Here is a 17104-nt window from a genome sequence, read left to right on the forward strand (position 1 = left end):
GAGGCCTTCTGTGTATGGATTTCCATCTGCAGCAGAACTTATTGTTATACACATTACTGCTTTGCAGTCTGTTACCTTTCATGACTGTCTCTGAGGCAGGGGCGGCTCTAGTTTTTTTGCCACCCAAAGCATGGCAGGCAGGTCCCGGTCCTGCGGATTTGGCAGCATGCCTGCGGGAGGTCCGCCTGTCCCGTGGCTTCAGCATACCCGCCACTGAATTGCCGCTGAATCTGTGGAACTGGTGGACCTCCCGCAGGCAAGCCGCCGAAGGCTGCCTCACTGCCGCCCTCGCAGGGACCAGCAAGATGCCCCCCTCTGCTTGCTGACCCAGGCATGCACTTGGAGTGCTGGTGCCTGGAGCCGCGGCTGCTCTGAGATGTATTTTATTAAACATATGTGAAATTAATTGACTGTTCTCCTTTATGGAGAGTTTATCTGTAAAATGTCTCTTGCAAAATTCCTGGCACCATTTAAAGCTATTGTTTCGAAATTGCATTCCGTTTGCCAAATTCTGATATGCTAGTCAGACAAGTCTAATTCAGCGCTACATCTCTTTTCTAACCTCACTGCTTTTGTCTGGTGCACTAGATCTCACCAAGGTTTCTCAAATAAACCTCATCTGAAGGTTCTCTCTCAGAGGGCTGGTCTACACTACGCTTTTAAACCAATTTTAGCAGCGTTAAACTGTCCACACTACGAGGCCCTTTATATCGATATAAAGGGCTCTTTAAATTGGTTTCTGTACTCCTCCCCAAAGAGAGGAGTAGCGCTAAAATCGATATTACCATATCGGATTAGGGTTAGTGTGGTCGCAAATCGATGGTATTGGCCTCTGGGCGGTATCCCACAGTGCACCACTGTGACCGCTCTGGACAGCAATCTGAACTCAGATGCAGTGGCCAGGTAAACAGGAAAAGCCCCACGAAATTTTGATTTTCATTTCACTGTTTGCCAGGCATGGACCTGTATCACGACAAGGGTGCATATCATCCCAATCCAAAAAGAGCTCCAGCATGGACCGATATGTGGAGATACTGGATTCTGTCGCGTATGGGAAACAAATCTGTTCTATAAAGCCTCGTTACGGACAGAGAGAAATTGCCAAAGTTTTGAAAAAAAATCTACAGGGCTCCACAGTGCTGCGTGACGGCGTTTAACGGGAAGCCGAGAACTCAAATGGATGCTTCATGGAGGGAGGGAAGGGTACGAGGCCTCCAGCTGTATTCCCACAGTCCCCAGCAAGTCTCAAAAAGCTTTGCTTCTTGGCTGCAGCTCCAGTGCCTTTGTAAGAGGTTCACATGATCTTGCAATGGTTCAGGGAATAGACTTGTCAATTTGTAATCCCCTCCTCCCAGTGCACGAAACGGGAAAGAAATCGTTATTCTTGACTTTCCTTCATGTCACCTATGTTCTACTGAATGCTTGCTGGTTAACATGAATGCTTCTCAGCGTGACAAGAGCAGTTATTCATCCTCTCCCCTGCCACCCGGTGACAGTGGTGCAGTAGGACTGGTAGCCTTCCTTGTTTCAACCCGTGAAGTGCTCCTGGCTGGCGTCACGGTGCGATCTGGCTGGGACGCCTTGGGTGAATAAATGGGAGAATGGATTTCTCGGTCATTCCCAGTAGGATAGTTCTCAGACGGCTGCTAACTCTGTCCATGCAGTATATAGCAACTGGGGGCTGAGGTCCTCAGCCCCCCTCCCTTTCCTGGTAACGGAAAAGATTCTGCCTGCTCTGGACGCTAAGTGCAGTGGACATGTCCGGGTCACTTATCTCCCCCACCGCTGAATGTCCTGCCTGGCAGTCAATAGCACCAGGAGAGCTGCCTCCCACCTCAATTATCTCACACAAGTCACGGTTTTATCCTGCATTCTTTATAACTTCCATACAGCAAGATAGGGGACACGCCCGACGTAGCCCATAAGGTGGGGGAAGAGATCAACGGGATTGGGTTTGCAGGGGCACCCGTGATATGGCAATTAGCTCATCATTCTGCGGATCTACATGGCAGCAGTTGTGCTCTACTGATACACTGCTTCTCTAGTACACTGCCATATTCTGGCGGACTACTCTATTTAGAAACGCATAAAGAAGGGATGGACTCGGGGAGTCATATTCCCAGCTTTGCTTTTGTGTCCCGCCCGATCTCAGCCAGGGGACCCCAGATAGACGACAGTACAGAAAGGACAGCATACTACATCTCACATGCTTTACGCCAGCAGCAGAGGTGCAGAAATGACTGATACCGTCACTTTGGCGTTTTCGCATCAAAAGAAATAATGCGCTGGTAGCGCTGGATATCGGCCTTGTCTGCGGCATCCAGTCCACCATACGGTGACTTGTAAAACAACAAAATAATAAAATAAAAGCTGAACGGGCTCCTTGGTTGCCGTGCTATGGCGTCTGCCAGGGCAATCCAGGGAAAAAGGGTGCGAAATGATTGTCTGCCATTGCTTTCCCAGAGGAAAGAATGACTGACGACATTTACCCAGAACCACCCGCAAAAATGATTTTTGCCTCATCAGCCACTCGGCTCTCAACCCAGAATTCTAAGGGGCGGGGGAGACTGCAGGAACTATGGGATAGCTACGGAATAGCTACCCACAGTGCAACGCTCCACAAATCGACTCTAGCCTCGGACCATGGATACACACCGCCGAATTAATGCGCTTAGTGTGGCCGTGTGCACTCAACTTTATACAATCTGTTTTATAAAACTGGTTTATGTAAAATCGGAATAATCCCGTATTGTAGACGTACCCAGATATACCAATAAGCATTAGAAGTGTGTTTATAGTAGCATCCAATTTTTCTGTGTCTCACCTCTTTAAAGCAGCAGGTTCAAATGACGTGTCCTGTCCACATTAGGGCTCCCCTCATTGACCCAGTTCAGCAAGGTCCTTAAGCATGTGCATAACTTTAATCATAAGAGTTGCCCTATTTACTTTAATGGTTGAAGTTATGCATGTGCTAGAGTATCTTACTGAATTGGGCCCTTTGGTACCACTGGTGGTGGAGCTGAACTGATGGTAAGAATGGTAGGAAATCTGAGCTATCAAGTTTTGTTTTTGTGGGGGATATTTTGACTTTTATAAAATAAATAATCTGGCCTTTGATTTTAATATTTGCTTCCCCTCTCTGACGTTCACCTACTTCACGTTAATCAGTGGAATTCCTTTGGATTAAATGTCATACTATTTCTTAGACTGTCTAAACACACAAGTTGCACTAGTGTAACTAGATTGCTTTTTAAGCCAATTAATGAAGCTGGTGCAAACCCTGAGTTGCTGCTATTTTTATTTCACAGTGGCTTATTTTGCTTAAGTTTAAAACTGTTCCTAGTCAATGTAAACTAAACCAGCTATGCCTAATTTAAACTGAAATAGGAGTGACTAAAGAGGTGCTTGTACTGATTTAACTAAATCAGTTTTGACTCATGCTGTTAGTTTCTCTTACTGTACCTTGAAACTGTAGGAGAAATAGAACCAAGAACATGTCTTTATAAAACAGAGGTTGAATGGATGCTTTAAGTGCAGAAGTCAGTGCAACTTAACAGTTGCTACCACAATATAAACTTAAAACAGAAACTGGAAGCTCTTCTAGCATTTTCACCATAAGAAACTTTACTTATTGTTTTCCCATGTGATGGACATGATCACTTCAAGGAGGGCAAACTAGCTAATTAATCTTAACATCTGTGGTTGTCCTGGGTACTTGGAAGTCTAACACTTTACTAATGAGTTACACACCTCCTTTCATGGTCACCATTTATAATTTTTCATAAGTGCAGTAAGGCTGGATTATTTCCATTCCCAAAAAGCTGGGCTATATTTCACCTAAATCACCTTAGTATTGATGTGTTGTCACAATGATATGACTGCAGCATTCATACTCACGCTGATTTGTAATAATTTGCACTTCTATAGGGATTAAACTGTACACACATTCAGGCTGAAATTCACCCCGTGCAGAGTGCCAGCCCAAGTCCTATGCACCACTTAAGCATCTGAAATCGAGATAAAGAGGGACTTAATTAGTGCATAGGTCTTGGGCTGGCCCTCTGCCTCGGGATGAATTTCAGCCTAACAGTTCAGCCTCAGGCCACTCTTGTGTGGCAAGGTTATATTAAAATAACTTCTTCCAGTGCTGGTGTAGAACACAGTAGCTGTTTAACAACTCACAGCAACACTACCCAGCTGTTAAGGCCGGGGAATGAAGAAGAGTACCATGCTGAACTGAAGCTGCTAGGGGCATTTAGGGAGGCAGTATGTAAAGTTAGTGACCTGGAATAGGACTAAGTGAGGATATGAATGAATATTGCAAATGAGTAAACCACAAACATTCACTTGAATACAACCTGCAAGTCTGCATCCAAAGTATTTGTTGAACCTTCGTATTTGCTTTTCCCCCACATCCGATGCGCAAAGTGTTTGCACAAAGTCTGAGAGAATGTTGGGTCCTGAGACAACAAATACACTAGAAAAGACAATGTACTGCAAGCAAGCAGGGTGCTCACATCAACATCTGCCTCTGTACTCACTACTGCAGTCAGAATCTCTTTACATGAGGGTGGCCTTCTTCATAGCAAAGGTGGGATAATCTGGTGGCTGAGCAGATAACTCATCTGACTCCTGTCCAGTCAGAAGCTCTTTTAAGACTGTCTTTAATATGTTTGTTCAATGCCTAGCATGATGGAGCCTTGGCCTCCAGGCACAGTCGCAGTGCAAATAGTAGTAATTGCCTTCAGTAAATAAGGATGGAGACAGGAGATGAGGTCTAGACAATGCAAATATAATGAAGTCTTTTGCCCCATAATGGGCTGGTGGGAAATGTTAGAAAAGCAGCAATGAGGGAGCGAACAAAGAGGCAATACTAATATGCAAGTGAGAAAAGGGTTGGGCTGGTTGTGGGACAGTTGGAGACATTCCGAAGTTACAAACAGATTCCAAGCTGAATGTCAAAAAAGCAGGTTTATATCTTCACTATGTTCAGAAAAAGACAACAAATGTTGGTGACTGAGCTTCGGACTCTATTCCCAGCTCTGGGTCTGACTCGCTGGCTTCCTGTGGACCCTGGGCAAGTCACATAGGCCAACATTTCACAAATGGCCACTCATTTTGGGTGCCCAACTTGAGACACCTTGACCCTAATTTTCATATGTGCTAAGCTGGCACAACTCTGCATGAAGTCAATGGAAGCTTTGGGGGCTGAGCACTTCTGAAAATCTGGTATCACAAGCTGGGCACCCAAAAACAGAGGCACCAAAAAGCAGTGTCCAGCTCTGAAACTGTTGGCCTTAATCTCTCCTTGCCTCCATTTTCCCAACTGTAAAATGGATGTGATGATACAAAGGGCAAATCTACACTTCACGCGCTGCGTCGGCATAGCTGCATTCATGCAGCTACTCTGCTGTAGCACTTAAGGGAAGATGTTTCTATGCCAGTGGGAAAGAGCTCCTGTGTTGGCAGGTAATCCACCTCCCCGAGAGGCAGTAGCTGTGTCAACGGAAGCAGTTCTACCATCGACATAGCACTGTCTATATGGGGGTTAGGTCAGTATAACTGTGGTGCTCAGGGGTATAGATTTTTCATATCCTGAAAGGCGTAGTAATGCCGATATAGGTCTGTAGTGTAGACTTGGCATCACTGTCCTTTGTAAAGTGCCTTGAGATCCATGGATGAAAAGTGGTATTGAAGTGCTAAGTGACTATTATCCTTAATGAAGATGAATGATCACCACTTCTCCAAGCTAACTGCCAGCCGTTAAATACCTTCTCACTCCACCTCTACTTTCCTTCCAAAATTCCTTCTGTAGTCTAGTGCAGAGCTGTTTAATCTCATGTTTGTTTATTTCAGGCCTCTTGCTGAGGGCTCCCTAACTGTCTCTGATTCATTTCATGGTTTCATCCAAAGCAACCATCTCAAATGTCAGTTAAATGATTTCCCCTGTTAAAATATTTTCATGGCTCAGAAGCACAGCATGAAAATATTTTTATAAGGTCAAATCCTGCCATCCTGACTCAGGTAAAACTCCTGGTGAACTCCGAACTGAGTCAGGGTTGCAAGATTTGGCCTGTAGTCAAAACAACCAGTTCTACAGTGAATATAGCCTGTAGTCAAAACAGCCAGCCTCTACAGTGGAGATATTCAGCAGTTATGAATGATGGGGTGTGAAATCCTTGTAGACTAAGGTCATGTCTACACATACAGCGCTGTAGTGGCGCTGCTACAGCGTGTCTGGTGCTCTGTGCTCTCATGTTGGCATAACAAAATCACCAACGTGAGCGGCAGAAGCTATGTTGGCGGGAGAAGCTCTCCTGCTGATGTAGCGCTGTCTACACTGGCCCTTCTGTTGGTGTAACTTACGTCACTCGGCCGGGGGTGGGGGATTCACACCCCTGAGCAATGTAAGTTCTGCCGACATAAGCTGTAGTATAGACATAGCCTAAGTGTTGAAGTTTCTCCCACTGGAATGGTTATGTCCCTGTATTTTCAATAGGTCTGAGTTTAACTTCTAACTTCAATGTCGAGCTAATCTAGCTATTCTGATTATCCCCATTCCTTGAATGGATACCCCTACATAGCAAAGGTCCAGTCAAGCCTACTCCTCTGAGGACATGGAGAGCCCTTAACCACCAGACCCACTGCAGGAAGGAAGTAGGAGGATTCAGAAGAATTGAGGAAGGCTGGCTTTTTGTGGATAAGGTACTGAATAAGAGCCTAGGTGATTATTTCCAAGCTCTGTCACAGACTGCCTGTGTGATCTAATAAGATGGGGATAAAAATTCTTCCTTTGCTGTCTGGTCTATTTAAACTGTAAGGTCTTTGGGGGAGGGACTGGCTCTTACTAAACATGTGAGTGCATAGTGCCTAGCTCAAAGGGATCCTGATCCCTCACCTAGCCTCTAGGTGCTATTGTAATACAAATAGCAATCATACATGAAGTTTGCTCTGCAGAAGAACCCTGCATCCCAGTAGAAAGGGATTGTTTGGGGGAGAGTGAGGACAGGGCCAGTGCATCTGTTACCTGGGGTTCTTCCAACCCAAAGCTTTTGGTAACTCTGTGTGGGGTGGTGTCAGGAAATAAATCAGGGGAGACATGGCTGTTCCGACTGATAGATGGCTGACACAAATAGGACAACACAAGAGTGCTTTCACTTAAAGCTAAACTTTACTTAGTCTCAAGCATTTACACACGTCCACAACAGGTTAGTAAAACACCCCCAACCCTTGATAATTACCGAAGCTGAGTGTGACGGCTCTCAAGTGGCAAAGCAGTAGCTGGTGGGGAACACAAGATGCATCCAGAGAGAGAGTCCCTGAAGAGCTCCTTCTGAGAAGTCCCTCCACTCAAACTTTTCCCCCTTATTTATACAAGAGTAATACAATGACATATCCCTTAAAGAAAACTTGCTAAGAAAGCAATTTTTGAAGGTCAAGCAAGAGGTTTCCTTATGATCGTCAGTTAACCAGATATGTTTGTTTTTTTTCAGTGTGTCCATGCCTTGGGACCCTGACAGACACATTCCTAAGGGTACATTATAGACACGCTTCCTGTTTATCTAAAATATATATATCGGCAATTTCAACATTCTTAGCAGGAAGGATGTGGGGTCAAGCTGCCCGGTCTGAGGCACCTAAAACCCCCTCCACTCCTGCTTTGGTTATGCTAAGGCTGCTGCATGACCAATTTATGGCCTGATGACTTGATTACTTTTAGCAATGAGCAATAGCGGTTTCAGGCACTGTACTGGTTTGTCAAAATCTCCCCGTACACATCCACTATTAGACTGGTTGTTTTCCTCCTCGTGGAAGAGAAACGCACTGGCTGCAGGTAATGGAGCTCTGACGCTGAAGAAGTGGCTGCAGAGCAGGCTTCAGGGAAAGATTCCTTCCCCCCCAAAATGTGTCCCACAGAGAGCCCCCATACTCATCCTAGCCACTTAAGCTGCCTGTGGACCAAGGATTTGACTCACAATAGCTGAATGGGGTTTGCTATAACACAGACTAATGGACAAGAAAAGTACTGTCATGGTATTTTGAAGGAAGGTTAATGCCCTTATTTTGTTCTGATGTCTAAACGGTTTACCAGATGTGTAACACAGACAGACCAGCTCAGATCATGGCAATAGGGCAATTCACTTATGTATGAATACCAAAGAAGGGTTGAGTGTATCAATATGTATTCAGACCAATTCACTTGTGCTGATAGAAATCAAAAGAGAGGTTGATGTATTGTTTTCATTTGTCTGTATCCTGTACTTAATTAGTCTTAGACTGAAATGTGTGTTAGTGTTTAAATGTGAATTGACGATGTGTAAAGCTGCATGAAAACTAATGAAGAATTGTTTCTGGCTAATGTGTTTACATTATGTATAGCCATTGGAGACTGGAGCCTTGGAAATGTAAATGAAGAAACATGATCTTTGTGTGCTCAACAACGATAAATCTATAGATCTGTGCTGTGATGGAAACGTTTGCCAGACTGTTTTCAGCTATAAGAAGGAAGTGATTCCGCAGCTCTGATCTATTTGGATGCTGTCAGTGAACGTTCCAGATACAAGACAGAGGTCCCACGAGCCATTTTGGGCAACCCTGAGAGACTTATAGGAAACTAGTGGATATCACATCACTGCTATCATTTGAACTTACAAAGTCTGACTCACCTGTTATGTATTTCACCTGCTTTAACCTCTCAATAACCCCCATTTCTTTTTCTTCACTAATGAACCTTGAGTTAGTTTACTAAAGGATGGATTGGCTATCAGTGTTGTTTTTGGTGTGAGATCCAGAGCATCCATTGACTTGGGGTAAGTGATTGGCCCTTTGGGGCTGGGAGTAACCTAATGTGTGGCGATTTTTGGTTTTAATAACCTTTCATTACAGAAGTCCAGCTTGTCGGAGTGGCAAAGGTGCATTGGAGAGCCTAAGGGGACTGTGAGTGGCTCCATGGTGAGACTAATATAGTAATCCAGGAGTGCACATTTGTTACTGGCTTGATGGAATCTAATTATAGACTATACCATCAGTTTGGGGGGCATCTGCCCTGTTTTCTGACAGTCTGACCTTAATATTGGCACACTGAGTTGTGAGCCACATCAGACACCATGACATTTGTAAATTGCGCTTCCTTGTCTACACTGAGTGATGGTGGCACTTATGCTGTGGGATGATCTATGTGGTCCTAGACAGCAAAACTGCTACATCACAGTGACAATACCTTGAGTGAGGTAAATTCCTCAGCACTGTCATTAAGGCCTTTGCTGCTTTCTTTTGTCTTACCATTTTCTTCCCCTAGGTAGTTTCTCTCTCACATTCCAGGGTAAATTTATTTGACTTCACATTCTGAAACTACATCACAGAGATGTGGCCGCTAACATACGCACATGCAAAGAAGGATGTTCTGAGCTAGAAAAATCCTGGAATTAAACCAATATGGTTCTGTATAAATTATTGCAAAAACCTATGGAATTTTAAAGAAAATTATGGGGTTGAGCCTGCAAGATGTTGAGCATTCTGATCCTGATCCAGCAACTTGTGCATGTGCTTACTTTTAATCACACAGTAATTCCACTGAAACCCATAGGGCTGGCCATGTGCTTAAAGTTAAGCACGTGTAAGTGCTTTGCTGGAACAAAGTCAGAGTGCTGACGCAGGCTCCCGGGGCTCAGGTTGCAGGTTATTAAATTGCAGTGTAGTCATTCGGGTTTGCTCCCGCCCGAGCCGGAATGTCTACACTGCAATTTTATAACCCTGCAGCCTGAGCCCCACGAACTCAAGTCAGCTGACCCAGGCCAGCCCCTGCGATGCTGCGGGGCTTTTGCTGTAGTGTAGGCACACCCTAAAGGTCCCCTGCTCAGATCAGAGTGTAAGGCTGTGGCTGGGGCCAGAGTTTGTTTTGCTTTTTAAAAAAATGGATGACAAATTTTAAAATCTCTTTCACACTTCATCAGCTCTGTTTACTTTTTGTTTTGGTCTTTTTTTCACTCTTCCCCTTAGGCAGGGAAAATGGGCTGGCCAGTCCCATTTTCTGTTAAGTCAGTTTCACTTTGGGACTTTCCTGCCCAGTGGATTTTTCACACCCCGGAGAGATGTAGGTATGCTGATTGTAAGTTTTCAGTGTAGACCTGCCATCATTCTGTGTGTAACTTTGGGCAAGGTACTTCAACTCTCTTTGCCTTAAGTGTCCTTATATGTATAATGAGACTAATAGACTCACCATTGTAAAATGCTTTGAGTTTCTTGGATGAAATATGCCAGTAACTGTAAGTTCCGAGTATTATTAGTAACCCATTCATCTTGTTGCCGACACAGCTGTCCCTTAGCAGGGAAGGCTGTCTGTGATCGTTACCTGAACTGTGAAATGGAAAAACTGTCTAACCAATGGAAACTAATTTGAATCGGACAGACTACCTAGTGGCTTGTATGTAAATCCTCACTCTGCTTTTTGAATAGCACAGATGAAAAAAGGAAAGTGTGGAAAAAAATGCTTCCTGCCTAGTATTGGCAAACAGTGTGAGAGTTGAGTCTGAATTTAATTCTGAGATCAGTCACAAAGAAAGATTTTGCAACAGTGTTTAACCCAGAGGTGGCTGCATTTCAGCGATCGGGGAAGTGATCCCTATACAATCTATAGGACCTGATCCAAAGCCCATTGCAATCCATGGGAGTCCTTCCTTGGACTTAAATGGGCTGTGGATGAGGCCCAGGATTTGTTTAATCTGACATTTGTGAAGCACTTTGGGATCCACAGTTTCGATATAAATGCCACATAGCTGGCCAAAGTCATCTGTGCTATGGCATTATTCATTTCAGTGGAATTATACCAGGGACTGATTTGAGACATTAATTTCAAATTGTTTTGTTTATGTCAAGGGCCATAAAAATGAATTAGAGGTCTGGCACACTCATTTCATACACCACCATAACTCAGGTCAGTGTGTTGCTCAATACTGGTGCCTCACTGAAGAGTGGTATTTGCACTTTGCTCTCCTCAGACATCAGACAAATACTGTACTGTGGGATTTCTTTGCTGACCATACAGTTACTACACGGAAAAGAAAATCAACCAAGGTGAGTGCGTCTAGCATTCAACAACAGCTCTGATTTAATGGACAGGATAAAAGATCTCTGGCTGATGAGGAGAATGGCATTTGTTTAAATTTTAGGGACTAGATCTTCTGGGTTCCTTCTAGTGGAATAGATTTTTCCTGTTGACCCCAGTATGAAATGGATTCACTAGATCTGTATGGGGCTACTACAGCCTCATCCCAATTGTTGTAATAGCTTAATTACACTTACTCATTGAAAAAGTTTCAATAACTGTTAATGTTTAAAAAAACAATGAGGAGTCCGGTGGAACCTTAAGACTAACGGATTAATTTGGGCATAAGCTTTTGTGGGTAAAAAACCCACTTCTTTTTTACCCATGAAAGCTTATGCCCAAATAAATCTGTTAGTCTTTCAGGTGCCACAGGGTTCCTTGTTGTTTTTGTGGATATAGACTAACACAGCTACCCCCTAAGACTTGTTAATGTTTAAACTTATTAGGGTAAAATATTTTACTGTAATCCCATCCCTCTGTAACCCTTTGGAAAAGTGAGTACCGTGATAGCTAACCTATTTTGGTTTGCATGTAACCAAGTGACGTTTTATCCCGAAAGATCTTGTTAGGTTTATTTTGTTGGTATTTTGTACCTAAATTTAAAGTGTTTGAAAGTAAGTTAGAAAAAATAAAACCAGATGAATTTTTCCAAAATTATCCCATCAGACTTCTTAAAAAATATCAGAGGCACTATTCCTCATTGAAGAATAAACCAGAGGGAGGGTTTCTAGCTCATCCACTGTTGAGACAGGGTTTGGGGAAAAAAATTAAGAAACTCACAAAGTGCTAATCTCATCCTACCTTTTCCAAGATACCCTTTCTGACAAATGCCTGGGCTGACTGCCCCCTGCTTTGAAAAAAGGCCTTTCTGTCATGAGATCAGGGATGAAAAATTTGGCTTAGTTTTGGTGAAGTTAGCATAGGGGTTAAACATCAGGTTTAAAATGGAAAGCTAGTTGTACCACTGACCCTAGACATCTCCCATCTTGTGATATCAGGAGAGACCCAGCTTGTATTCAATTGCCAGGCAAATGCAGCCAACAAATGTTTATCTGTTAGTGTCTCTTCCCTATCATGAGTACAAAGGGCATCATAACTGTCTTCCTAACATGGCTAAAATGTGATCCACTGAAACACAGTCCTGTTTCCATATAGATGGAAGTGCTGCCTTGAAAATAATCAATCTTCATTGATCTTTTATTCTTTTTGGCTTCTAAATAGTAAATAATCTTTAGCCGCAACTCCAGTCCACTGCACGAGCAACAGTTTCTGGGACAGATTCTGATGTCATTGATGCTGCTCTCAGAGCAGAAGAATTCCATTGTCTCCAAATTTTCCATGACGTAGCTGAAGTTCTGGTCTCTCTGTGTGATACAGTGGGAAACTTGTGTGCACCATTTGCTCATTTGGAGGGAGACTCCCCCATTTGCAATAAACATTAAGGCTGTTTTTAAAGCCTGAGGAAGGCTTCTGAAGTGTTTGTATCAATGAGACACTTCAAGCCTCAGTCATTATTTTTATTTACAACTCCCATCATTTTAGATTCTCATAGATAGAGAGCTCTGCAAATACATGCCTCTAGTGAGAATGCAAAGTTAGTGCTTGTTTCCAATTGTTATTGTGCCTTAAAGAAACTTCTGGGTACCATAAGCCAGGATAACATGGTGTGGAAAAAGCACCCTTACCCTGGTTACTTTTATAATTGTCCCAGGCCATTACTATTATTGAGGATGGATGAGCCTTTTAATGGTTGGTTGCTTTCAAAGGGCACCATTTCTAACCTGCACGCATCCCATTTTTTGACTTAAACTTAGGTTCTGAACCCTGTGGTTCTTAAAGTTCCCCCAGCACGGTCTTCTTTTTTGGGTCATTAACTTCTTGGTGGCAAATAGGTCAACAGCTCTAATGTTAGCACCAATGTGTGTTTTTTTTTCTTTGCCAGGAATGTGGAGTTTCCAAATGTAGCTGCGGCAGCACTTTGAAGTGTGAGTGTGGTCGCAGTGCCAGCGCTGCACTTACTCCACCTCCTCATGGGGATTAGCTTGCAGCGCTGGGAGCGCTGCAACACTGTTTACACTGGCGCTTTACAGCGCTGTATCTTGCAGCGTTGAGGGGGGTGTTTTTTTCACACCCCTGAAGGTATGGCTACACTTGCAGCTGTACAGCACTGGGAGTTACAGCTGTCTTCGTACAGCTGTGTAATGAAAGCGCTGCAGTGTGGCCACACTGACAGCTACCAGCGCTGCATTGTGGCCACATTTGCAGTGCTGTTGGGAGTGGCTGAACAGGCATTTTGGGATACCTCCGAATACCTCTGGAGGCCAGTTACAGTGCTTTTGGTGGCCACACTGGCGGACCAGCGCTGCATCACCAGCGCTGCAATTGTTATACCCCAGGCAGAGCAGGAGTACAGCCAGCGCTGCAGCCAGGGAGATGCAGCGCTGTATGTGCCTTGCAAGTGTGGACGGTGAGTAAGTTGCAGCGCTGTAAACCCACCACCAGTGCTGCAACTCTCCAGTGTAGTCAAGCCCTGAGCGAGAAAGTTGCAGAGCTGTAAAGTGCCAGTGTAGCCAAGGCCCTGGGTCCTAAAATTCCTGCCTTGATTCCTGCCAATGAAGATTTAATTTTTCCAAAAAGAAAACTAATATGGAAGCGGTGGGCATTGCATCTTTGTTTGAAGAGTCAGCCTGGCCAGAGGCCAGCAAGGCCTTCAATACCCTTGTTCAGCTAAAATAAAGTATTTTAAACATAGCTGCAAACTAATCATGTACCACAAATTAACTTGGGACATGGAAGAGCATGTACTCAGCTAGTGGGAGGACTAACTGCACTTGCAAAGGGATAGGAGGGAAGAGTGAAATTCCTTCTGTTAGGATAGCCAGCCATCCCTCTACATCCTTGTTGGTTTAACTTTGAGAGCTTGGGGCCTGATTCTCCTCTTATTTGCCTCCATTTCCCCCTAGTATAATTCCTTTGATTGCAGGGTTGTTACTTCTGATTTACACCACTGGTGAATCGGGTTGTCAGGATAATTCTCAGAACCAAAGCAACACTTTGAGAACAAGGAGATGAGCGTGATGACACAGGAGCAAAGTAAAACCCGTTACAAAGAAGGGGCTTCAGTGAGAGATCAGAAGCAGGGAGCTGACGCCCTCTGGAGCCATTTCACAGCCCCATTGACATCATCTTCATGAATCATGTGTTTTCCTGGGCCAGATCTCCCCCATCATTCCAGAGGATCCCAAAGCCCTTTACAAACCCTATGTATGGTGACCACTTCTCATCCTTTGGTGAATGCAACAGCAACACTCAACTACCTCAAGGCCCTTTTAGGTCAGGGAGTGTGAAGAATAATGTGTTGTTTTGAAACCCCAGTGATGATGTCATTAGGCAAATGTAAATGTCTCAGCTGGGATTAGGTGAGGATGCTAAAGTCAATCCCTTATTCGTGGGGAAAGTGCTGGTGGTCTTAAATGGGCAAGACTTTCACGAAATGCAGGTCCCATTAACTCCCCTTTACTTCAGTGGGACTAGAAGTTCACACCTTTTTTAAGTCCCATCCAACAGTCAGCAGGCCTGATTCTCCTCTCACTTATACCTTCAGTACAGCTACTTCTGCTTCACAATGGTATGAGTGAGAGGGGAATGAGGCTCTGCACCTCCAACAAGACAATTCTCACTACTAGCACCATCCACTGATTTCTCACTGGTTCACAGAGAAAGTGCCACCCCATCAGTCACCAGTGCAGCCGCCTGGGTTTTATATACAGTCTGCTATGCTCTTTTGACAGATCTCCTTTCCAAACAACACAAATGGTGGGTGATTCCCTGGTGATGATCCCCGATTATGACTCCAATGCCACCTTTTTTACTAGTTACTGAAAGTCTTTGTTCAGCACCATCCACCCCATTTGCAACATGTATCAAGAGCTGTACAGTAAACTTTGTCCTAATGACAGATGGGGCGGGGGGAAATAATTAGTTATTCCAACATTTTGTTCTTTTTGGGAAATGTCAAATACATAAAACAGAAGGAACCAAGGTTTCTTCATAAAGTGCACTCACCGTCCACTCCAAGAATTACTCCGCAGAGGGATACAGAAATTTGGGTGCATGGCTGGGGATTGGATCCCAGTTCCAATTCAATATGTCTGCCAACAACCCCCCTCCCAAAAGACTGGTGTCTCAGGACATTGATGGTCTAAACTATCAAAATGGACTTTTTCTGAGGCATTTCTGTGGCTCCTTTTAGCTAAGTCTCTCCCTCTGCTTGAGGTTTGGATGGGGAAGGGTCAGTGTTGGCTGGTATATGTTGTTCTGTCCTCACCCTTGGCTTGTACAGGACCAAGCTGCCCTCAGGCTCACTAGTGATCTGTGCATAATCTCTCCTTTCTTGCTTTCAGTAAGCAGATCCAACATTTTCCTGGAGCTGCACAATCCGGGTAGTGTGGGAGGTGTTATTAATGAAAGGAGAAAATGTCATGAAATTGGCAAACCCAAATCCTTTCTCAAATGAAACTCTTGTGTAGTTAATCTGTGGTGTTCTGTCCAGCTCTCCCTCTCCTGCTTCTGAGGAGCCTGATCTTAAGAAGAGAGCCTCATTCGGCTGTGGGTGGAGATTAAAGGACCAAAATTTAAAACTGGTTTTAGGTTCTATGGTGCAAGTCTCAGCATTTGCAAATCAATCCCTCTGCCACCTCTTGGAGGCACCTGTAGACTGGGGATAGAAATGGCAGCATTTGTGCCAGTTGTAATAGTGGAGCAATCAGCTGGCAAAAGGGCCTTTTGGGACCAAAGGATTCTGTCCCACCTTGGCAATGAGAGTGGGGGCAGCGTAGCCCCTACCGCTCACCCAGTCTCCCCCTCCACAAGCACTATATATGGGCTCCATCCAGTCTATCTTTCCCCCTCACCAGACAGCCCCACATTTCCTGCATGCAAGATTGTGGGGATCTGGATCCATGGAAGCACAATCAGAAGGGGCGCAAAGAGCTTATTTGCATGAACTTGCCACCTTGGAGTGGCTGAACACCTGCTTCACATCCTTCACTACACCACCTTGAGTGTCTTCTGAGTTAGCAGTAGAGATTCCCCTACATGACAATAAAGGAGAGCCAGCTGACTGGCCTCAGGATTTCGCCCAATACTAGTGCAGCAGCATATAGACTCCTGTGGGCCAACTTCTCCCCGTCTCACTATCACAACTCCCGTGGAGATTAACGGGAATCACACTGCCGTGGTCGAGGAGAATCTGGTCCAGATGAAGGGGTGTGTCAGGAAGAGAGCATGGGATAAAGGCAGAGCAAAGAGTGAAGAAAGCACAAGAATTCTGCTGTGGGATCAGGATAGGGTTACCAATAGCAACTGTGAAAAAACGGTACAGTGGGTGGGGAGTAATAGGTGCCTATATAAGAAAAAGTCCCAAAAAATGGGACTGTCCCTTTAAAAATGGGACATCTGGTCACCCTAGATCAGGAGCCAAACTTCTCCTCCCCCTATCCAGGTTTTTGTATTGATCTCTAAAGGCAAACCCCTCTCCAATACCCCCTGGAGTTCTCCAAGAAGTGCCAGAGAAGTAATTCTCATCCTTCAGGTTTAGTGTTCCAGAGCCCATGAGGTCTAATCTGACCAACTGCTTCGGGTCTGATTCAACAGGATGTGGAAATGGGTGGCTAATGTTTACTCCTGGGCCACAGCTTCACCTTCGTTGGTTGTAATTACTCTCTAGACATTTCAGTTCAAGCTGCTTATTATGGTCTTCACAGAACATAAAAACTTCTTTGCATTTTTAAAAGGAAAAATAAATAATCATGCAGCATTTGCTGAAACATGGAAGCAAAACTGCACCATGGGCCAGATTCATCCCTGGTGAAAAGCCATTGACTTCAGTGAGAATTGTGGGTGTGCCACATCTCTGAAAATTTGGCTACTTATTTAGGCACCTAAATCTGGATTTAGGTGCCTACCTTTAGGGAGCTTATTATAAGCATAAGTCCCAAT

The 17104-nt window shown here is 44.4% G+C and overlaps 1 long non-coding RNA gene across 1 annotated transcript; it reads left to right on the forward strand.

Annotated features, from left to right (window-relative positions):
* Positions 1-9817: 9817 nt before the first annotated feature.
* Positions 9818-13100, forward strand: LOC116835399 (uncharacterized). The gene is made up of 4 exons (XR_012655442.1): positions 9818-9868; positions 10000-10159; positions 10998-11073; positions 13047-13100. It is a non-coding gene; the product is annotated as an uncharacterized LOC116835399 (long non-coding RNA).
* The last annotated feature ends 4004 nt before the right edge of the window (positions 13101-17104 follow it).

This window comes from Chelonoidis abingdonii, chromosome 3, assembly GCF_003597395.2.
Source record: "Chelonoidis abingdonii isolate Lonesome George chromosome 3, CheloAbing_2.0, whole genome shotgun sequence".
Classification (NCBI taxonomy): domain Eukaryota; kingdom Metazoa; phylum Chordata; order Testudines; family Testudinidae; genus Chelonoidis; species Chelonoidis abingdonii.